Source organism: Eumetopias jubatus, unplaced genomic scaffold (assembly GCF_037043125.1).
Source record: "Eumetopias jubatus isolate StellerSeaLion01/CBP00866 unplaced genomic scaffold, mEumJub1_p1.0 scaffold_3, whole genome shotgun sequence".
Classification (NCBI taxonomy): domain Eukaryota; kingdom Metazoa; phylum Chordata; class Mammalia; order Carnivora; family Otariidae; genus Eumetopias; species Eumetopias jubatus.
In genome coordinates, this window is record NW_028274809.1 from 34,907,911 (window position 1) to 34,922,834 (window position 14,924).

The following is a 14,924-nucleotide window of genomic DNA, read 5'->3' on the forward strand; positions in this document are numbered from 1 at the left end:
CTTTAAATAGAAAAACCAATGCTACCTAATAAAAAACTAAAATGATAAAATATGGACAGAAAGTCTCTAGACAAGTTATCAGCTGCACCAAAAAAAAGTACTTTGCTGTTCTTTTAATGAAAGAACAGAGGAATTTTTGTCTTTCATTCTCTGTGGTTTCTTAGTTTTTTTGATGTCCAAAATAGCTTCTTTTTATATTTTTATCTGTCTAGTAGACTATGTGCCTTTCTCAGGATGATGAACTAAATATTTGTCATTGTCTAAAATATAACATCATGAATTCTGGAGGGAGCTGACACAGAAAGCTCTGAAGGTGGCTTACAACTGGTGTGAATATAGCCCTTACCTGCAGAGCCTTCTGCTAAGCTCTTGTCTCTTTTAGCTCTGGTCCTTTGCCTGCGATTGATACAGTGTTAAAAAATAGAGTTGGACCTAATTCAGAAATTCTCCTGAAGGTGGAGAGTTACATATGTATCAGAATAATCTAGGAGTTTAAAAAAAAAAAGGCACACATATATATCTGTTATATCACCTCCACTTCCCTTCAGAATCCTAGTGCTAGGGGGAATGCGAAGGGAGGTAGATCTATTTTGAAGGAAAAAAGATCTAGTAACATGGTTTATCACTGGCTTCCACTTTAGAATTATTGATCTGATTCATGGCTCTCATACTTGTGGTATGAAATAGCAACAGTAGTTTTCACTTGAAAGAAAGGGCTGCTAAATCTACCAATATTTTTATAGTCCAATAAAATTTCACCATTTAATGTCAGAGCTGGTCTAGATTTTCTAACCAGCAGCTAAAGTTGCCAGAAGTAAAAATTGTCCTGAGTAAGTTTTGGTTTGGATTAGTTTTTACTTGGCAGTTAGCTGCTTTCCATAAACCAAACTAATTTCTTCCACAATTCAGACCTGTGCTAATTTGCACAGATGTTTAGTCATATCTTGTTTTCTTAATGTCTCTGAAAGCCATCTGGTTTTAGAATTAAATAGAACTGGAAAATAAAAATTGGACGTTTTCTTGATTAAAGTTCTTTTTGGGATATTGCTGTGGTATAATGAAGGTATACATTTATCTTCTGTGTAAACATTCACTCATATGTATGTTAATATATGTTAAAACTTGAAACTGGGGGCGCCTGGGTGGCTCAGTCGTTAAGCATCTGCCTTCAGCTCAGGTCATGATCCCAGGGTCCTGGGATCCAGCCCCGCATTGGGCTCCCTGCTCCATGGGAAGCCTGTTTCTCTCTCTCCCACTCCCCCTGCTTGTGTTCCCTCTCTTGCTGTGTCTGTCTCTGTCAAATAAATAAAATCTTTAAAAACAAAAAACAAAAAAAAAACCCTTGAAACTGCATATGTGTTGACTTTGGGCCCTGTTTAGAAATTCATGGTCCCTCTTTAATGAAGTCTAGACTTTTCTGTTTGGGTCTCTGCCATGGAGACAAGTATAAGAAAAAGTAGATGAGTAGACTAATTTTGGAGAAAGATGTAAAAACACAATTATAATGTATTAAGAGGTATGACTTTGATCATTTATAGAATTATAATTCTAGGTTTGAAATATAACTGCTAAAAAAAAGTAATAAAATATGGTAAGTGACACCAGTTTATTGAATGGCAAAGCATGGGTTACAAAATAGTTATTTTCTTTTTTTTTTAATTTTAGCTTTTGTCGGTTTTTTTTAAATTATTTATTCGACAGAGAGAGACACAGCGAGAGAGGGAACACAAGCAGGGGGAGTGGGAGAGGGAGAAGCAGGCTTCCCGCCAAGCAGGAAGCCCGATGCGGGGTTTGATCCCAGGACCCTGGGATCATAGCCTGAGCCGAAGGCGGACACTTGGTGACTGAGACACCCAGGCACCCCTCTAAATATGATTCTTAAGTCTGTCTTTAATCCAGAGCTTTTTCTTGATCTCTGGTTCCTATTCTATAAATCTAATTGCCTGCTAGATGAGGATGACCTGCAGGTCCCTCAAATACAATATGTCTAAAAGTGAATTCATATTTTATCTTCTGTCATTTAACGTGCTGAAGCTAGAACTTGGTATTACCTTTGACGCTTTATTCCTATATCCCTCATCTCAACAACGCTAGGTTCTGTTGACTCTACCTTCTTGCTACTTTTTAAATTCCATTTACTTCTCTCAATTTCTACAGCCTTTAGAAGTATGAAGAGTTAAGAGGAGGTGTACTGTCTGGATTAGAATTCCAGCTCCACATTTATAGCCTCAATTTCTTTGTCATTAAAAAGAGTTGTACAACTGCACAATTGCATTCTTGGGCATTTACTCCAGAGAAATTGAAACATATTCACATAAAAATCTGTAGATGAATGCTCATAGCAACTTAATTCCTAATAGTCCCAAACTGGAAACAACCCAAATGTTCTTCAACAAGTGAATGGTTAAACAAACTGGCACATTTATACAATGGACGGGTATGCAGCAATAAAAAAGAATGAACTGTTGATACATGTAACATCTTGGAAGAGTCTTAAGTGAAAAAAAAGCCACTCTCAAAAGGTTACATATTGTATGATTCCATTTATATAATGTTCTTAAAATAACAAAATTATAGAGATGAAGAGCAGATTAATGTTGCCAGGGGTTAAGGATCAGGGAGAGGGGAGCCTCTTGATAGAACAGTCTGTATCTTGATTGTGGCAGTAGTTACACAAATACACACATGTTATAAAATTGTATAGAACTACACAAACACACACGCAGACAAGTGAGTGGTTATATCACTGCTGAAAACTGAATCACCTCTGTGGATTGTGCCGTGTGAATTTCTTGGTCTTGATATTTTACCATAGTTGTTCAAGATGCTACCATTGGGGGAAACTGGACCAAGGGTACCTGAGACCTCCTGGCACATATTTTAGGAACTTCCTGTGAGTCTGTTATTAAAAAAAAAAAAAAAAGGGTAATTAGATTAAATGAGCAAATATAAGTAAGGTTTTTATTACGGTATTTAATACATCATAAATACATAGTAAATATAGGAGTAGTGGCAGCAGCAGCAGTGATAGTTTAGGCCTCTAGCCTCTTTCTAGGCTTTTCACTAGGACCATTCCAACAGTCTTTTTTTTTTTTCTTTAAGATTTTATTTATTTATTTGACAGAGAGCACGCAAGCAGAGGGACTGGAAGGCAGAGGCAGAGGGAGATGCATACTCCCCGCAGAGCGGGAGAAGCCCAATGTGGGACTTGATCCCAGGACCCTGGGACCACGACCCAAGCCGAAGGCAGTTGCTTAACCAACTGAGCCACCCAGGCGCCCCATTCCAGCAGTCTTATGGGTCATCCTGGAGTCAGTTTTTTCTCCCTCCAGTCCATTCTGTAGTGCAACCAGAGTGTTCTTCCTGAAGTACCTATCACATATTACTTATTTTATGCAGAATACTTTAATGGCTCCCTGTTGTACTTTCATACATTAATTTCATTTTTTTTAATAATAGTGGAATGAAGCATTGGAGTCAGCATAACCTCCAGGATACTACAATAGGTGAATTAAAGATAAAAACAGAAAAATCTTGAGTGATTTTTCTCATCTTAAGGAACTATTAAGTATTATTATTTTAAAGTTGTTGGGGTTTTTTGTTTATTTTAGTTTTGGGGGGCTTTTTTGGTATTGGTGCCTAACACACTACACCAAAACTTAATGACTTAGGGCAAAGAGATTTATTATTTTTCATCATCTGTAGGTTGACTGAGCAGTCCCTCTGTTGCTTTCACTTAGCTCTCTCATGTAGTTGAATCTGCCTGGAGAATTGACTGAGTTGGAAAGTCCAGGGTGTCCTCACTCACATGTTTGCAGTTGGTGCTAGCTGTCCGTTAAAGTGCTTCAGTCTTCTCAGTGTAGCTTGTCTTTCTCTAGTAAGCTAGTCTGGCAACCTTACATGGCATTTTCATGGTAGCATTCTAAAATGGTGAAGAGAGAAGCTACAGGGCTCCATGCCCTCTTTAGGGCTTAGGTTTTGGAACTTACGTAATGTCTTTTCCATCACATTTCTGTTTGTCAAAGCAAATCGCAAAGCTAGCCTAAATTCAGGGGAATGGAGAAATAGAAAAAGACCTCTGTCTCTGTCAGTTTGGGCTGCTGTAACAAAGTATGATAAACTAGGTGGCTTAAACAACAATTTATTTCCAGCAGTTATGGAGGCTGGGAAGTTCAAGATCAATGTGCCAGCAAATTGTTTTTCTACTCAGAGCCCACATCCTGGTTCAGAGATGGCTGTCCTCTCATTGTGTTACGAGATGGCAAATGGGCTAAGAGAGCTCTCTGGGATCTCTTTTATAAGAACTCATCCCATTTATGAAAGCTCTACCCTCATGACCTAAACACCTCCCAAAGTCCCCACCTCCTAATACTGTTATATTGGGGGTTAGTATTTCAGTATATGAATTGTGGTGAAACACAAACATTCAGATTATTTTCCATTTTCTTAATGTAAGGATGAAAAGCAGTCCAAAAAAATGACACTTTCACTAAGAATTTGAAATATTTGTTGAGACTTAACCAAGGACAAATAAAAACATAAGTACAAAAGATGTTAAATGGCAAGCTACATGGGGCAGGTTCAAAATCTTTATGAAGTAGAATAGTCTGTAATATGTGGGAAATCAACCTTATTTGATTGTTATGCATACAACAATATTACTGAAAACTTGAAGGAGGTTATTCTGTAGAAAAGTTACTGATTTTTTTATTTGGACAGCTTTTAAACAGCTGATTTAACATCTTTCATCGAAATGTTTATTTTTCCTAACCTCTTATTTTTATATAATTTGGTCTTGCCAGTCACAGTTTTATAAGCCACATTACTTTTCTAGAACATAACTCCTAAATGTTGGCAAGAAATTACAGTACTGCATTATGAAATCTTGTCACTGTACCAAACTACTATAAACACCCCTCCAACTGAGCTATAATGGTGCTGTACCTTCAGAGTATAGGTTCTTTGTTTAGTCTTGCTTCCTGCTCTATCCCGTTTCAGTGGAAATGTCTTACATTTTATCATCATTAAGGTGAAGCATAGCTGAGATGGCTGTTGGCATCTTAGACCACAGATTTGTTGCTGGAGTCTCTCTTTCACCTTATCAGTGAGGAATTGTGTTTGGCTGCTAGATGCAGAGATAAGAAATAACCATTGCTTAAACAAGATAGTAGTTCATTTCTTTGTCTTGTGAAAAAAAAATCAGAAATTGGCAGTCTGGGACTGATACAGCAACTCCAGAGTTGTCAAGGATCCAGGCTCCTCCTGTCTTTTTCCTATGCCATTTTTAGCATGTGGCTTCTATTCTCAAGGTCACAGAATGGTTGTTGGATATCCAGTCATCATATCCAAGTTCTAGGCAAAGGGAAGGAAGAAGAAAGGCAGAGAACTAACGGGGCACACCTCTCATCTTTTAAGAAACCTTTCTAGAGTTACACAGTATTTCCTCTGATCTCATTTACCAGAACTTAGTCATTTGGCCATATTTGGCTATAAGTGAGGTTGAGAAATAGTTGAGCATATAGACTATATCAGTGGGGGTGGGGGTAGGCATCTGTATTGGGTGGGAACTAGTAGTCTTTGTCATACTTGCTGCTGCTTTCTCTGCTGAGTCTGCTGCTGACTGCCCAGTTGTTGCTGTTAAGGCGTTCATCCAATAGAATTGAGTTAAGTACTGTGTGCTAGGCCTTGTTAGGAACTAGAAATGCAAACACAACTGAGGAATATTCCCTGCCCTAGAGAAGCTATGGTTTAATAATAGGACTAATAAGCCTCTACACAGTTTTCTGGGAATGGAAAGTATTAAGTACTGTGTGCTCTTAGGACTAGTTACCACTGTGATTCTACCTACCTCATCAATTTACAAGTGGCTTAAGATGGAGAGGGAGAGGTGATTGCTTTGAAAGAGGAATGTTAATGAAAAGAAATCAGTTGTTCTCTGTTTCCTAAGGAGAAGGAATGAAGGCTGTTTCCTTTCTCTAAAGCTAGAGAAAGAGGTCCTAAAAGAATCACTTGTGGTGTTCTTTTGTATGCTTAAGAAGAGAGACTGTTGTTGGAAACTTTTTTTTTCCCTCCCAGCATGGGGCAGAAGCTCTTCAACCAGAGATATGTGGCATGAAGTAGTGATGAATATAAATGATGTTTTGATGTCTGCAACAACTGTAATTTGATGTGAAACCACCTGTGATATCTGTTGGTGACCCAAGACATAGAAAATACTGTGGATTTTTTTGTTGTTGTTTTGCTTACATTTATAATCAAATGAAATGATAAATTTTAGAGATTAAAAAAAAGAATGATAAGGGGTGCTTGGGTGGCACAGTTGGTTAAGCATCCAACTCTTGGTTTTGGCTCAGGTCATGATCTCTTGGGTGGTGAGATGGAGCCCCACATCAGGCTCCATGCTCAGTGGGGAGTCTCCTTGAAGATTCTCTCCCTCTGCCCCTCCCTCCACTCGTGCATGCTCTCTCTCTCTCAAATAAATAAGTCTTAAAAAAATTAAATAAAAATAAAAAGAATGATATAATTTTCTTCCCATCAAAGTTTATGAGTTTTATTCACAGATTCTGGGGGGGGTCTGTGGACTCTAGGTTGAGAATTTGTGTATGAGGGGGAAAGAAAGGGCTTTGAATGGATACCGGCTTGTATGCTAAAAAAGGTTTTAAAGAGGACGTGACTGTTCATCTGAGTCTTGAAAGAGTAAGGTGGTTAGGCTAGAGGGTATTTGAAAGGCATTCTAGAGAGGAGGAGAGTAGCTTAAGAAGATGCATGGAGGTGTGAGATAGCTTGGCATGTCATGGAATTATAGGTTAACATTGATGAGGGACATCTGTGTTGAGCCAGGGTGTAATTTCTGTTCCTACTGACTGGTCCATTTTGTTCATGAGCATATTAAGCAAGTACAGTGACAGACCCTGTGTAGCCAGTCCTTAGATATATACCTCTGGTCATCTTTCTTTTCAGGCATGGTGAACATGTAAATCTGCCTACTGGGAGGATTTCTCCTGTGTTTCAGTGCCACCTCTGTATCAGGGTAATGCTCGCATCTCATATGGAACCATATGTAAACCAGACCGGAATTTTTCTTTCTTTGATCATATGGAACTCTGCAAGTTCATAGATTAAGGGAATGTTGACATTTAGTAGAAGTATGTGCCATGGGTGTTTGAGCCATTTTTTTTTTTTTTTTTTAAGGTTCAGGTCTGTTTATTCTTTTTTTTTTCATTTTTTAAATTTTTTATTGTTATGTTAATCACCATATATTACATAATTTGTTCTGGTGTACTGTTCCCATGATTCATTGTTTGTTCACAACACCCAGTGCTCCATGCAGAACGTGCCCTCCTATTGAGCCATTTGTTTTTAAGGCTTATTTGTGCTTCCAGGGCCTGTCCTAACCTTATATATAACCTTTTATAGTCAGGGTCAGCAACTTATGTAGTGGTAATAACTGATTTTCAAATAATGGCTTAAAATTAAAAAAAAAAAGATTTGTTTTTTCTCATGTAAAATGTTGAAAGTCTGGGTGACTGCAGGGCAGCGGTTTGGCATATGATGGGTCAGCAGTGCATCTTTATATTTTTCCCTGCTTCTGTTTTCATAGTGGCAAGGGAAGAACAGGCTGGAGAGTACATACTGGCAATTAAATGCTTCCACAAGAATCATTTCTGCTCGTTGGTCAAAGCAAGTCAAGAGGTCACATCTGACTTAAAGAAGGTAGAGAACTATCATCTCATGTGCCCTAAAGGATAGGAAGAACTAATGTCTGGTATAGTATTACTTCCACTTAATGATGGAATGCTGCTAGCACATTCAACTTTTTTGCTTGGTGGGTTAGAACACCCAGTTCTTCAAGGTAGATCAGGTCACATGGTCACTTTGGTCCCCCATGGTCATTCTCTGTCAGAACCCAAAAGCCAAGCAATGAGCTCTTTCTCAAAAGTAGCATAATCCTCTACAGAAGAGGGCATAGCTTTATTCTAAAGCAGTGATTCTCAGGGTGCCTGGGTTGCTCAGTTGTTTAAGTGTCCAACTCTTAATTTTTGGCTCAGGTCATGATCTCAGGGTCGTGGGATTGAGCCCCTGTCAGGCTCTGCACTCAGCATGGAATTGGCTTGGGATTCTCCTTCACCTGCTCTTGCTCTCTCTCTCTAAATAAATAAATAAATAAAAATTTTCTTTTAAAGATTTTATTTATCTGACAGAGAGAGCACAAGCAGAAGGAGAGAGAGGGAGAAGCAGGCTCCCTGCTGAGCAAGTAGCCCAATGTGGGACTCGATCCCAGGACCCTGGGATCATGACCCGGGCCGAAGGCAGCCACTTAACCAACTGAACCACCCAGGCGTCCCAATAAATAAAATTTTTAAAGCAGTGATTCTCAACCAGTGGCAATATTGCTTCCCAAAAGATACTTGGCAATGTTTGTATACATTTTGTCACAACTTGGGTGGAGTGCTACTCGTATCTACTGGGGGAAAGGCCAGAGATGCTGCTAAATATCCTACCATGTATAGGACAGCCCCTTGCAGCGTTGGGAGTGACCAGCCTCCTAATTGTGCCAAGGTTGAAAAACCCTACTCTGTGTGGGGCTTTATGCCTAGTGGTTTGTGTTGTGATTTTCTTATCAGGGCCTATTGGTAGCTTTATGTATCTGCCACAGACGTTTCAAACACCACTGAATTTGCTGGATCCTAAGGCCCAAATAACAGTATCTTGCCCTGCCACATTGGCCTGCTACACTGCCTTGTCATGTCCTGGGCCCCATTTAAAACTGACAGCTTTGGGGTGCCTGAGTGGCTCAGTCATTAAGCATCTGCCTTTGGCTCAGGTCATGATCCCAGGGTCCTGGGATCGAGCCCCAAATTGGGCTCCCTGCTCAGCGGGAAGCCTGCTTCTCCCTCTCCCACTCCCTCTGCTTGTGTTCTCTCTCTCGCTGTCCCTCTCTCTGTCAAAGAAATAAATAAAATCTTAAAAAGAAAAAACCTGGCAACTTTATTGGCTATTCCAGAAATGGGACTGAGCAGCACTTTAAAATAATGGTTTATTTTGTTTCCAGAATTTAAAGAGGTCCACCAAGGACCATGTTTCTTTCTAATTGGTGATGATGGGTTGAGCCATGGCAGCATGTCCTTTTGAAGAGAATGTCTTGGCATTTCTAGATACTAGATCCCTAGGGACTTCATCAAGGTCTCAGGTTCCTAAATTACTGTGTGATTCTCCACTCTCTGGCATGCCTGTATCTTTCCAAGGTATCTTACTAACCCAGGTAAAATAAGCATGATGTTTTCAGTGTAATGAACAAGTATAATATCCTGTGGGTTCGTGAGATGTTCAGAGTTCCTGTAGTCTAGGTTGATGAGACATGGTTTCACCACTTACTAGCCATGTGACCTTGCGCAAGTGATTTAACCTATCAGTGACTTCTTCATCTAGAAGATGGGGATAAGGACAGTACCAGCCATATGGGGTTTTTATAAACAGTAGATGAACTTTTAAAAAATGCTTAGAACGGGGCGCCTGGGTGGCTCAGTTGGTTAGGCGTCTGCCTTTGGCTTGGGTTGTGATTCCGGGGTCCTGGGATTGAGCCCTGCATCAGGCTCCCAGCTCAGCAGGGAGCCTGCTTCTCCCTCTCCCTGCCTGCCTACTTGTGATCTCTCTCTCTCTCTCTCTCTCTGTCAAATAAATAAATACAATCTTTTTAAAAATAAAAAAATAAATAAAAATGCTTAGAGGATGCCTGGCTGGCTCAGTCAGTACGGCATGTGACTCTTGATCTCAGGGTTGTGAGTTTGAGCCCCACATTGTGTATAGAGATTACTTAAAAATAAAATCTCCCCCAAATAAAATCTTAAAAAAAAATATGCTTAGAATAGTGCTCCACATATAATAAATGCCATATAAGTATTAACTAATAAAATAATACTAGTAATAATACAAAAAAATCTTTATGGAGAAAATATAAGTGGGTATTTTTTTTAAAGATTTTATTTATTTATTTATTTGAGAGAGAAAGCGAGAGAGACAGCCTGAGAGCAGGGGGGGAGGGCTAGAGGGAGATGGAGAAGCAGACTTCCTGCTGAGCAGGGAGCCTGACATAGGACTCAATCCCAGGACCCAGGGATCATGACCTGAGCTGAAGGCAGATGCTAAAGTGACTGAGCCACCCAGGTGCCCTGAGGTGGGTATGTTTTTAAACTTAGCATAGGCAAGGAATTCATTAAAAAACAAAAAGCATAATGCTATAAAGAAAAAAAAGATTGACAGATGTGACTAGCTGTTTTCTTAATTTGTAAATTAAATTTTTCTTTAAAGATTTTATTTGTTTTTTGACACAGAGAGACAGCAAGAGAGGGAACACAAACAGGGGGAGTGGGAGAGGGAGAAGCAGGCCTCCTGCCGAGCAGGGAGCCCGATGCAGGGCTCGATCCCAGGACCCCAGGACTATGACCTGAGCCGAAGGCAGACGCTTAACAACTGAGCCACCCAGGTACCCCTGTAAATCTAAATTTTAAAGATAAGCTCCTTTGTATACATTTAATTATATTTAAAATTAGAAGCAGTACATCTGTTTTCTAGTAGTATTCCAAAAGGAATAATGGTCATGATAAGAAGAAAGGAAGAAATATTTAGGCACTTAGATGCCCACCCCTACTCTATCCCCTTTTACCCAATTTCCTGCCTTCTCTTTTCCTAATAGTAGTTCTGAATTATGGTTAAAGATGATTAACTCAAGGGGCACCTGGGTGGCTCAGTTGGTTAAGTGTCAGCCTTCAGCTCAGGGTCCTAATCCCAGGGTCCTGGGATCGAGTCCCATGTTGGGCTTCCTGCTCAATGGGGAGCCTGCCTCTCCCTCAAATATTTTTTTTCTTCAGGAAGAGATTCTCCTGAATTTTGTCAGTTAACTAGGTAAGGAAGAGAATTATTTAGAGTTAAGAATGCCACCAAACCCAGATACTACTGCTTTCCTTGATTCTTTAAATACCAACTACTTTAAACATTTATTTGGTACTTGAAAGATTTATTCTAAAATTCAGCGTAATTGCCTGGAATAAGTTGTATTTAAGGCGTGCCCATCTTTAGCATCCAGAATATGGTCTCTATTAGTTCCCCCTGAAAGGAACAAGGGTTCCTTGGAGAAATGTTTGATCCTAAGTCTAGGGCAGGAACTGTACAAGATGAACCTGGAACTTCTAGTCCTATCAGGAAGTTAGAAGATCATTTAGAGATTACTTATCTCTAATCATTTACTAGGTTTATGTCAAAAGAGCTTTTGAGCTATGTTGGGGGTTCCCATGACTAGTCCCAAGTTTCATAATTTGTTAGAATCACTCATAAGTGATTATATTCAGTTATACTTTATTACTGTGAAATGATAAAAATCAGCAAAATAAAAGGCACATAAGGTGAAATCTGGAAGAAACCAGATGCAGGCTTGCAAGAGTCCTTTCCCAGTGGAGTTGAACAGGATGTGCTTAATTCTTCCAGTAATGAGTTGTGACAACGTGTAAGATGTTGCCTACTAGGGAAGATCTCGAGCCTAGATGTCCAGGGTTTTTATTGGGGGGGGTCAGTCATACAGACCATAGTTACTGAAGTTTCAGACCTCCTAAAGGAAAGCTGATTTTACCATAGTCACATTGTTTATACAAACTACCTCGGCAAACTGGTACAGTTTGATTCAAGCCCCAAGAATGCAAAACACTTACCAGAACGTTTCCGGAGTTCATTTTCCAGGAGCCAGTTGTTAGAGTTGAACGTGTTGCCCCAAAGTTCTGTTGGAGACTAACTCCCATTCCCTCAGAATTTGACCCTATTTGGAAATAGGGTCGTTGGAAATGTAATTAGATAAGATGAAGTCATACCAGAGGAGGGTGGACCTTTAATCCAATATGACTGGTGTCTTTATAAGAAGAGAAGAGGAGAGGAAACACAAGCATAGTAAGAAGACAGCCATGTAACAACAGAGGCAGTGGTTGGAGTAATGCATCTACAAGCCAAGGAATACCAAGGATTGCTGGCAACTCCAGAACCTGAAAAGGCAAGGAAGGATTCTCTGCAAGTTTCAGAGGAAGTATGGCCCTGCTGACATCTTGACTTTAGATTTCTAGCCTCCATCAGAACTGTGAGATAATTTATGCTGTTTTAAGCCATGCAGTTTGTGGTACTGTGTTATGGCAGTCCTAGGAAAATAATACACTAGCCAGTGGCCACAATAACAAACCCTTCTTGGGAATGTGCAAGGTTTGAACAACCCAGGCTTGCTGAGTTAAACTATTGCCTTCACAGAAGCCAAGCATTAAAAAGCTTCCACTAGGCAAAGATGAGATAATTTGAGTATTAGTAAGAATAATTATAGTGGGTGGAAACATATCAAGTATATTTAGCCCCTGAGTTTATAATGATACTTAAAGCAAAACTAATTGGCTACCATTAGAGGATTCTAGTTAACCAACTCATTTTGGAAACTGGTAAATAAAGGGAAAAACGTTGAGCATTTATCCCATCTTTCCTGTAAAAATGCTATTACTAAGTAACCAAATACTAGATACAGAAGTTTCTCTTTCTAGAAATATTCCAACTAATTAAATGAAGAAAGAATAATAGAATTAGGTAATTATTTATAACATTTGGTAACCCCTAAAGATCTTAGGTGTTGATCACCAATAGCTGGTAATATCACAGAACATGACAACCAGATGTTATGAACCTTCAGACAAAACAACACAATAAGAACCTCCAGAAAAATAGACCTAATCTGGTCAAACTGCTATATCCAACCACAATTTTATAAAAACTACAGAAGGCAGAAGAATATATTAAATCATCATAAGGGTGCAATCAGCCAAATTGAGACATGTGGAAAATGGTAAATAACTGTTTTCTTCAACAGATAAATTACAAGATAACACTACACATACACACCTATAGATTAAAAGAGATTTAAGAGACATCTCCAGTCCTGATATGTAAACTTCATTTGGATACTGATTCAGTGTTTTAAAAAACTGACATAATTGTAAATTTGAACAGCAACTGGATATTTGATTATATTAAAGAATTATTTTAAAATTTCTTAGATGTAATGATATTGTGGTTATTTTTTAAAAATATTTTTTAAAATTCTGTTTATTTGAGAGAGAGCACTGTAAGAGAGCACAAGTGGCAGGGGAGGCAGGGCGAGAAGGAAAAGCAGGCTGCCCACTGAGCAGGGAGCCTAACGTGGAGCTAAATCCGAGGACCCCGGGATCATGACCTGAGCCTAAGGCAGGTGCTTAACTGACTGAGCTACCCAGGCAACCCTCTTGTTTTTTTAATGTAAGCATTTATAACTCCAAATTTCCTCCTTAGCACCACTTTTGTTACATCTCATAAGTTTTGTATATTGTGTGTTTATTTTCATTTGTCTCAAATATTTTGTAATTTATTTTGTGATTTCTTCTTTGACCTCTTGGTTTTAAAGTGTGTTGTTTAATTTTCACAGTTTTGTGGATTTTCCCATTTTCTTCTGTTCTTTTCTGACTTCCTCCTATTATGATCACAGGAAACACTATGTGTGATACGTTTTTCTTAAATCTATTGAGACTTAATTTGTGGCCCAACATATGATCCATCTTGGAAAATGACCCAATTGTACCTTTTTTTTTTTTTTTAAGATTTATTTATTTATTAAAGAGAGAGAGAGAGATAGCAAGAGCAGGAACACAAGCAGGGGGAGAGTGAGAGAGGGAGAAGCAGGCTTCCTGCTGAGCAGGGAGCCCTATGTGGGGGCTTGATCCCAGGACCCTGCGATCATGACCTGAGCTGAAGGCAGACGCCTAACGACTGAGCCACCCAGGCGCCCTGACCCAATTGTACTTGAAGATTGTATCTGCTTTTGTTGGGTACAGTGCTCTGTATACATGTGTTACATCTCGTTGTGTTATTGTGTTGTTTACATCCTCTGTTTCCCTCATTTCCTTCTGTCGGGTACTGAAGTCTCCAAATATTATAGAACTGTTTCTCTCTTTAGTTCTGTGTTTTGCCTCATATATTTGGATGGTCTCTCATTAGGTGCATAAATGTTTGTTATGTCTTCTTGCTGTGTTGACCTTTTATATGTCCTCCTTTGTCTCTTTTTTTGAATTAAAAGTTATTTTACTAGATATTAGTATAGCCATCTTTGATCTCTTTTAGTTACTATTTGCATCGACTATCTTTTTGTAATCTTTTACTTTCAATCTGTGTCTTTGGATCTCAAGCGAGTCTTTTGTAAACAGCATATTGTTGGATCATGTGTTTTTATTCTGCAAAAGTTTTGTCTTTTTGAAGAATTTAATCCATTTACATTGTAATTATTGATAAGGATTTCTATAGTTTTGCTATTTGTTTTCTATATATTTTATTGCTCTTTTGTTCCTCATTTCTGCATTACTTTTGCATTTAGTTGATTTTTTTTTAGTGAAATGTTTACATTTATTTCTCATTTCCTTTTGTTTATATTCTGTAGCTGTGTGTGTGTGTGTGTGTGTGTGTGTGTGGTTACTATGGGGATTGCATTTAACATTCTAAAGTACTAACAGTGTAGTTTGAATTTTTTAAAATATGTTTATTTATTCATGAGAGTTAGAGAGAGAGAAAGAGAGAGAGAGGCAGAGGGGGAAGCAGGCTCCCCGCCTAGCAGGGAGCCCGATGCGGGACTCGATCCCAGGACCCTGGGATCATGACCTGAGCCGAAGGCAGACACTTAACCATCTGAGCCACCCAGGTGCCCCTCTAATTTGAATTTATACTAACTTTAATAACATATAAAATTTCTGCTGGTCTGTTTCCCACCCCTTTCACTTGTTGATTGTATCTTTGTACATTGTGTGCTCCAAAACATAAGCAAATTCTTTTAGTTTCTATGCAGTTGACAACAAAGTAAATGTCAAGGTTGGTAACTGTACATT

General features: G+C 39.0%; 1 protein-coding gene across 4 annotated transcripts in view; it reads left to right on the forward strand.

Moving 5' to 3' along the window:
• Nucleotides 1-14,924, forward strand: part of HYCC2 (hyccin PI4KA lipid kinase complex subunit 2) — a 78,995-nt gene that overhangs the window by 2,096 nt on the left and 61,975 nt on the right. The window contains exons 3-4 of one of the 4 annotated variants that reach the window (XM_028123039.2): nucleotides 6,961-7,030; nucleotides 7,601-7,713. The exons of 2 other annotated variants lie outside the window; for them this stretch is intronic. The gene's annotated coding sequence lies outside the window, so the exon portion shown is untranslated. The remainder of the gene's footprint in view (nucleotides 1-6,960; nucleotides 7,031-7,600; nucleotides 7,714-14,924) is intronic. One more of the 4 variants, XM_028123037.2, reaches the window with a different exon arrangement.